Consider the following 8,046-nt stretch of genomic DNA (forward strand, 5'->3'; position numbering starts at 1 on the left):
TATGGTTGCCAAGTCTGCGAAGCATGATATGCGATGATGGTCGATGGCGTTGAGGATTCCTACATCCGTGCAATTGCTGCAGAACGCTGAGATCGCGTCTCCGTTGTGGCAATCTTCAATCTTATCATTGACAAGGAGGAATCTGGCCCAGAAGTGGTGGAATGTTTCCAGAGACTGCTGCCGTATGCCCATGAGAGTGCTTATATCTGGGTGGGTGGCTGGTTTGAAATCCAAACCCTGACCCAATTTAGGATCCGGAGTTTGAAGAACTTCAGGATTTAGTAGTTCGGGCTCCGGGATGTCAATTAATTTTTTGGGCTTGTCGTCCGATCCTATGTTTGGAGGACAAGACATGTCTTTCTGCAGGTAGGTGTTCGGCTCTTCAGGCTCAGAGATCCGAACGTAGTTCGTCCTCAATATAGAGGAAGAGTTGTCGTCTTGCTCCTCTACTACCGCTATTTGATGGGTGATCGGCAGAGTTTTAATTTCTCTCTGGTCGGGTTTAAGCCCAATCCGATCGTAGTCTGTGGCGACCCCCAGGGCAGCGATGTGATCTAGGAGCTTGTTTAAAGATGACAGCTCCGCCGGATCCATCTGCTTGGAGTACTTGGAGTCAACATGGAGGGGATTTTTGATGACCCGAGAAGTCATCGTCGGCTTAATGGCCGAACGGGCGGTCATGATGAAGCCGCCCAGCCGGAGGGTTTGGCCTGGGACCAGTGTTCCTCCGGAGGTGACGTTGTCCTTGAGAACAAGGTGAGCCATCGATCCTATCTTTTGATGTCATAGCGGAGCTCTCAATGAAAGCACCAATGTCGGTGTCAAAACCGGCGGATCTTGCGTAGGGGGTCCCGAACTATGCGTCTAAGGTCGATGGTAACAGGAGACAAGGGACACAATATTTACCCAGGTTCGGGCCCTCTCTATGGAAGTAATACCCTACTTCCTGCTTGATTGATCTTGATGAATATGAGTATTATAAGAGTTGATCTACCACAAGATCGTAATGGCTAAACCCTAAAATTCTAGCATGTCTGACTATGATTATGAGGATATCTATATACGGACCTAGCCCTCCGGTTTATATAGACACCGGAGGGATCTAGGGTTACATAAGGTCGGTTACAGAGAAAGGAACCTTCATATTTGGACGCCAAGCTTGCCTTCCATGCCAAGGAGAGTCCCATCCGGACACGGGTAGAGTCTTCGGTCTTCGCATCTTCACAGCCCATGAGTCCGGCCCATGTCCAATAGGTCAGACGCCCGAGGACCCCTTAGTCCAGGACTCCCTCAACTATCTCTACTTCTTAGTGATAAAGTAAAGCAATTACATGGCGATTGCATTTCATACAATAAAGCGACAACCATATGGCTCCTGCCAGTTGGCGATGACTGTTACAAAACATGATCATCTCTTACAAAAATTTATATCTCATCACATCTTAACCATATCACATCACAACAAGCCCTGCAAAAACAAGTTAGATATCCTCTACTTTGTTGTTGCAAGTTTTACGTGGCTGCTACGGGCTTCGAGCAAGAACCGTTCTTACCTACGCATAAAAACACAATGATTTTTCTGTCAAGTGTGATGTTTTAACCTTCAACAAGGACCGGGCATAGTCAAACTCGATTCAGCTAAAGTTGGAGAAACAGACACCTGCTAGCCACCTATGTGTGAAGCACGTCGGTAGAACCAGTCTCATGAACGCGGTCATGTAATGTCGGTATGGGCTGCTTCTTCCAACAATACCGCCGAATCAAAGTAAAACATTGCCGGTAAGCAGTATGACTATTATCGCCCACAAATCTTTGTGTTCTGCTCGTGCATATAACATCTACGCATAAACCTGTCTCGGATGCCACTGTTGGGGAATGCAGTATTTCAAAAAAATTCATACGATCACGCAAGATCTATCTAGGAGATGCATAGCAACAAGAGGGGAGAGTGTGTCCACGTACCCTCGTAGACCGAAAGCGGAAGCGTTTAGTAACGCGGTTGATGTAGTCGAACGTCTTCGCAATCCAACCGATCCTAGCACCGAACGTACGGCACCTTCGTGTTCAGCACACGTTTAGCTCGATGGCGTCCCTCGATCTCTTGATCTAGTTGAGGACGAGGGAGAGTTCCATCAGCACGATGGCGTGGCGACGGTGATGATGAAGTTACCGGCGTAGGGATTCACCTAAGCACTACGACGATATGACCGAGGTGTGTAACTATGGAGGGGGGCACCACACACGGCTGAGAGAAGACTTGGTGTACCTTTGGGGTGCCCCCTCCCACGTATATAAAGGGGGGAGGAGAGGTGGTCGACCCAAGGGGGGCGCGCGCCATGGGGAGTCCAACTAGGATTCCCAATCCTAGTTGGAGTCCCCTTCCTTTCCAAGAGAGGGAAGGAGGAGAGGGGAGAAGGAAAGAGGGGGCACCGCCCCCCTCCCTAGTCCAATTCGGACTGGCCATGGGGCGGGGCCTCCCTTGTGGCCCTTCTCTCCTTTCCACTAAGGCCCATGAACTTCCCCCCCCCCCCGGGGGGGGGGGGTCCGGAACAACCGGTACTCCGAAACTTATCTAAAACGACCCGAACCATTCCGGTGTCCGAATGTAACCTTCCATTCTATGAATCTTTACCTCGACCATTTCGGGACTCCTCATCACGTCCATGATCTCATCCGGGACTCCAAACAATCTTCGGTCATCAAATCACATAACTCATAATACAAATTGTCATCGAACGTTAAGCGTGCGGACACTATGGGTTTGAGAACTATGTAGACATGACCGAGACACATCTCTGGTCAATAACCAATAGCGGAACCTGGATGCTCATATTGGCTCCTACATATTCTACGAAGATCTTTATCGGTCAAAACCGCATAACAACATACGTTGTTCCCTTTTTCATCGGTATTTTACTTGCCCGAGATTCGATCGTCGTTATCATCATACCTAGTTCAATATCGTTACCGGAAAGTCTCTTTACTCGTTCCATAATGCATCATCCCGTGGCTAACTCATTAGACACATTTCTTGCAAGGCTCATAGTGATGTGCATTACCAAGAGGTCCCAGAGATACCTCTCCGATACACGGAGTGACAAATCCTAATCTCGATCTATGCTAACTCAACAAACACCATCGGAGACACCTGTAGAGCATTTTTATTATCAGTCGGTTACGTTGTGACGTTTGATAGAGCACAAGGTGTTCCTCTGATATTCGGGAGTTGCATAATCTCATAGTCATAGGAACATGTATGAGTCATGAAGAAACAAATATCAATAAAACTAAACGATCATTATGCTAAGCTAATAGATGGGTCTTGTCCATCACATCATTCTCTAATTATGTGATCCCGTTCATCAAATGACAACACATGTCTATGGCTAGGAAACATAACCATCTTTGATTAACGAGCTAGTCAAGTAGAGGCATACTAAGGACACTCTGTTTGTCTATGTATTAAGTTTTTGGTTAATACAATTCTAGCATGAATAATAAACATTTATCATGATATAAGGAAATATAAATAACAACTTTATTATTTCCTCTAGGGCATATTTCCTTCACGTGATGCCTACACCAACTAGAGAGGAAGCAAATGATAATGATCATGAAGCTTCAGATCAAGTTGTTACTGAACCTCGTAGGTCAACAAGAGCACGATCTGCACCAGAGTGGTACGGTAATCCTCTTCTGGAAGTCATGTTATTAGACCATGGTGAACCTACGAACTATGAAGAAGCTATGATGAGCCCACATTCCGACAGATGGCTTGAGGCCATGAAATCGGAGATAGGATCCATGTATGAGAACAAAGTGTGGACTTTGGTGAACTTTCCCGATGATCGGCAAGCCATAGAGAATAAATGGATCTTCAAGAGAAGACTGACGATGATGGTAATGTTACTATCTACAAAGCTCGACTTATCGCAAAAGGTTCTTGACAAGTTCAAGGGGTTGACTATGATGAGACTTTCTCACCCAGAGCGATGCTTAAGTCCGTCCGAATCTTGTTAGCAATTGTCGCATTTTATGATTATGAAATCTGGCAAATGGACATCAAAACTGCATTCCTTAATGGATTTCTTAAATAAGAGTTGTATATGATGCAACCAGAAGGTTTTGTTGATCCTAAAGGTGCTAACAAAATGTGCAAGCTCCAACAATCCATCTATGGACTGGAGCAAGCATCTCGGAGTTTGAATATATGCTTTGATGAGGTGATCAAAGCATATGGTTTTATATAAAATTTCGGTGAAGCCTTGCTACTTCTTGAGCTTGTATCATTTTTCCCTTGAAGAGGAAAGGGTGATGCAGCAAAGTAGAGATAAGTATTTCCTTTAGTTTGAGAACCAAGGTATCAATCCAGTAGGGGACAACACACAAATCACCAATACATGCACAAACAATCAAACACTTGCACGCAATGCGATAAAGGGATTGTCAATCCCTTCATGATCACTTACAAAAGTGATATCTGATAGAGATAGATGAAACTAAACAAAAGATAAAGTAAATATTTTGGGGGTTTTGGTTTATAGATCGGAAAGTAAAAGATTGCAAAATAGTAGATCGAAAACTTATATGATGGAAAATGGACCCGGGGGCCATAGGTTTCACTAGAGGCTTCTCTCAAGATAGAAAATAATACAGTGGGTGAACAAATTACTGTCGAGCAATTGATAGAAAAGCGCCAAGTTATGACAATATCTTAGGCAATGATTATGAAATATAGGCATCACGTGCGTGTCAAGTAGACCGACTCCTGCCTGCATCTACTACTATTACTCCACACATCGACCGACTCCCGCCTGCATCTAGAGTATTAAGTTCACGAAGAATAGAGTAACGCTTTAAGTAAGATGACATGATGTAGAGGAATAAACTCAAGCAATATGATGTAAACCCCATCTTTTTATCCTTGATGGAAACAGTACAATACGTGCCTTGCTGTCCCTACTTTGTCACTGGGTGAGGACACCGCAAGATTGAACCCAAAGCTAAGCACTTCTCCCATTGCAAGAAAAACCAATCTAGTTGGCCAAACTAAACCGATAGTTCAAAGAGAATTACAAATATATCAAATCATGCATATAAGAATTCGGAGAAGATTCAAATAATATTCGTAGATAACCTGATCATAAATTCATAATTCATCAGATCTCGACAAACACACCACAAAAGAAGATTACATCGGATAGATCTCCAAGAACATCGAGGAGAACATGGTATTGAGAATCAAAGAGAGAGAAGAAGCCATCTAGCTACTAGATATGGATCCGTAGGTCTGAGGTAAACTACTCACGCTTCATCGGAAGGGCAATAGAGTTGATGTAGAAGCCCTCCGTGATCGAATCCCCCTCCGGCAGGATGCCGAAAAAGGCCCCAAGATGGGATCTCACGGGTACAGAAGGTTGCGGTGGTGGAAAACTGTTTTCGTGGATGCTTCTGGAGGTTTTGGAAATATATGTGAATATATAGGACGAAGAATTAGGTCAGGGGAGTCACGAGGGGCCCACAAGGCAGGGGGCGCGCCCTACCCCCCTGGGCGCGCCCTCCACCCTTGTGGCCACCTCGTGGCTCCTCTGACTTGCACTCCATCTCTCCTGGGTGTCTTTTGGTCCAAGAAAAATCATCGTGAAGGTTTTATTCCGCTTGGTATTCCTTTTCTACGAAGCTCAAAAACAAGGAAAAACAGAAACTGACACTGGGCTCTAGGTTAATAGGTTAGTCCCAAAAAATAATATAAAATAGCAAATTAATGCATATAAAACATCCAAAGCAGATAACATATTAGCACGGAACAATAAAAAATTATAGATACGTTGGAGACGTATCAAGCCTGTATTTACAAGAAAGTGAGTGGGAGCTCTGTAGCATTTCTAATATTATATGTAGATGACATATTATTGATTGGAAATGATATAGAATTTCTGGATAGCATAAAAGGATACTTGAATAAGAGTTTTTCAATGAAAGACCTCGGTGAAGCTACTTATATATTGGGCATAAAGATCTATAGAGACAGATCTAGACGCTAAATAGGACTTTCAGAAAGCACATACCTTGACAAAGTTTTGAGGAAGTTCAAAATGGATCAGTCAAAGAAAGGGTTCTTGTCTATGTTACAAGGTGTGAAGTTGAGTCAGACTCAAAGCCCGACCACTGCAGAAGACAGAGAGAAAATGAAAGTCATTCCCTATGCCCCATCCATAGGTTCTATTATGTATGCTATATATGTTGTGTACCAGACCTGATGTGTGCCTTGCCATAAGTCTTGCAAGGAGGTACCTAAGTAATCCAGGAGTGGATCACTGGACAGCGGTCAAGAACATCCTGAAGTACCTTGAAAATGACCAAGGATATGTTTCTCGTTTATCAGGTGACAAAGAGCTCATCGTAAATGGTTATGTTGATGCTAGCTTTGACACCTATCCGGATGACTCTAAGTCACAAACCGGATACATATTTATATTGAATGGTGGAGCTGTCAGTTGGTGCAGTTCCAAGCAGAGCATCATGGCGGGATCTACGTGTGAAGCAGAGTACATAGCTGCTTCAGAAGCAGCAAATGAAGGAGTCTGGATGAAGGAGTTCATATCTGATCTAGGTGTAATACCTAGTGCATCGGGTCCATTGAATACCTTTTGTGACAACATTGGAGCAATTGACTTGGCGAAGGAATCTAGGTTTCACAAGAGAACCAAACACATCAAGAGAAGCTTCAACTCCATTCGTGAACAAGTCAAGGATGGAGGCATAGAAATTTGCAAGATACATACGGATCTGAATGTAGCAGACCTGTTGACTAAGCCTCTTCCACGAGAAAAACATGATCATCACCAAGACTCCATGGGTGTTAGATTAATTACTATGTAATCAAGATTATTGACTCTAGTGCAAGTGGGAGACTGAAGGAAATATGCCCCAGAGGCAATAATAAAGTTGTTATTTTATATTTCCTTATTCATGATAAAGGTTTATTATTCATGCTAGAACTATATTGATCGGAAACCTTAATACACGTGTGAATACATAAACAAACACCTGTCGCTAGTAAGCCTCTACTAGACTAGCTCGTTGATCAAAGATGCTTAAGGTTTCCTAACCATGGACATGAGTTGTCATTTGATAACGAGATCACATTATTAGGAGAATGATGTGATGGACAAGACCCATCCGTTAGCTTAGCATAATGATTGTTCAGTTTTATTGCTATTGCTTTCTTCATGCCAAATACATATTCTTTCGACTATGAGATTATGCAACTCCCGGATACCGGAGGAATGCCTTGTGTGCTATCAAACATCACAATTTAACTAGGTGATTATAAAGATGCTATACTAGTATCTCCAAAGGTGTTTATTGAGTTGGCATAGATCGAGATTAGGATTTGTCACTCTGAGTATCGGAGAGGTATCTCTGGGCCCTCTCGGCAATACACATCATAAGCTTGCAAGCAAACAACTAAGGAGTTAGTCACGAGGTGATGTATTACGGAACAAGTAAAGAGACTTGCCAGTAACGAGATTTAACTAGGTATGAAGATACCGACGATTGAATCTCGGTCAAGTAACGTACCGATGGACAAAGGGAATTACATATGTTGTCATAACGGTAAAGATCTTCATAGAATATGTAAGAGCCAATATGGGCATCCAGGTTCCGCTATTGGTTATTGACCGGAGAGGTGTCTCGGTCAGGTCTACATAGTTCTCGAACCCGTAGGGTCCGCATGCTTAACGTTCGATGACGATATAATATTATATGAGTTATGTGATTTGGTGACCAAATGTTGTTCGGAGTACCAGATGAGATCACAGACATGACAAGGAGTCTCAAAATGTCCGAGAGGTAAAGATTGATATATAGGATGATGGTATTCGGACACCAAAAGTGTTTCGGGGGGTATCGGGTACTTACACTACAAAAAAATACACTTCCGTGATGATACGTGTTTGTCACAGTAGGTCGCTTTTTTTGTCATGCATGTACATCCATGCCAAATTTATGACAGAATCAAGATAGTCATACCTGTGCTGT

The sequence above is a fragment of the Triticum dicoccoides genome, chromosome 6A (assembly GCF_002162155.2).
Source record: "Triticum dicoccoides isolate Atlit2015 ecotype Zavitan chromosome 6A, WEW_v2.0, whole genome shotgun sequence".
In the NCBI taxonomy this organism is placed as follows: domain Eukaryota; kingdom Viridiplantae; phylum Streptophyta; class Magnoliopsida; order Poales; family Poaceae; genus Triticum; species Triticum dicoccoides.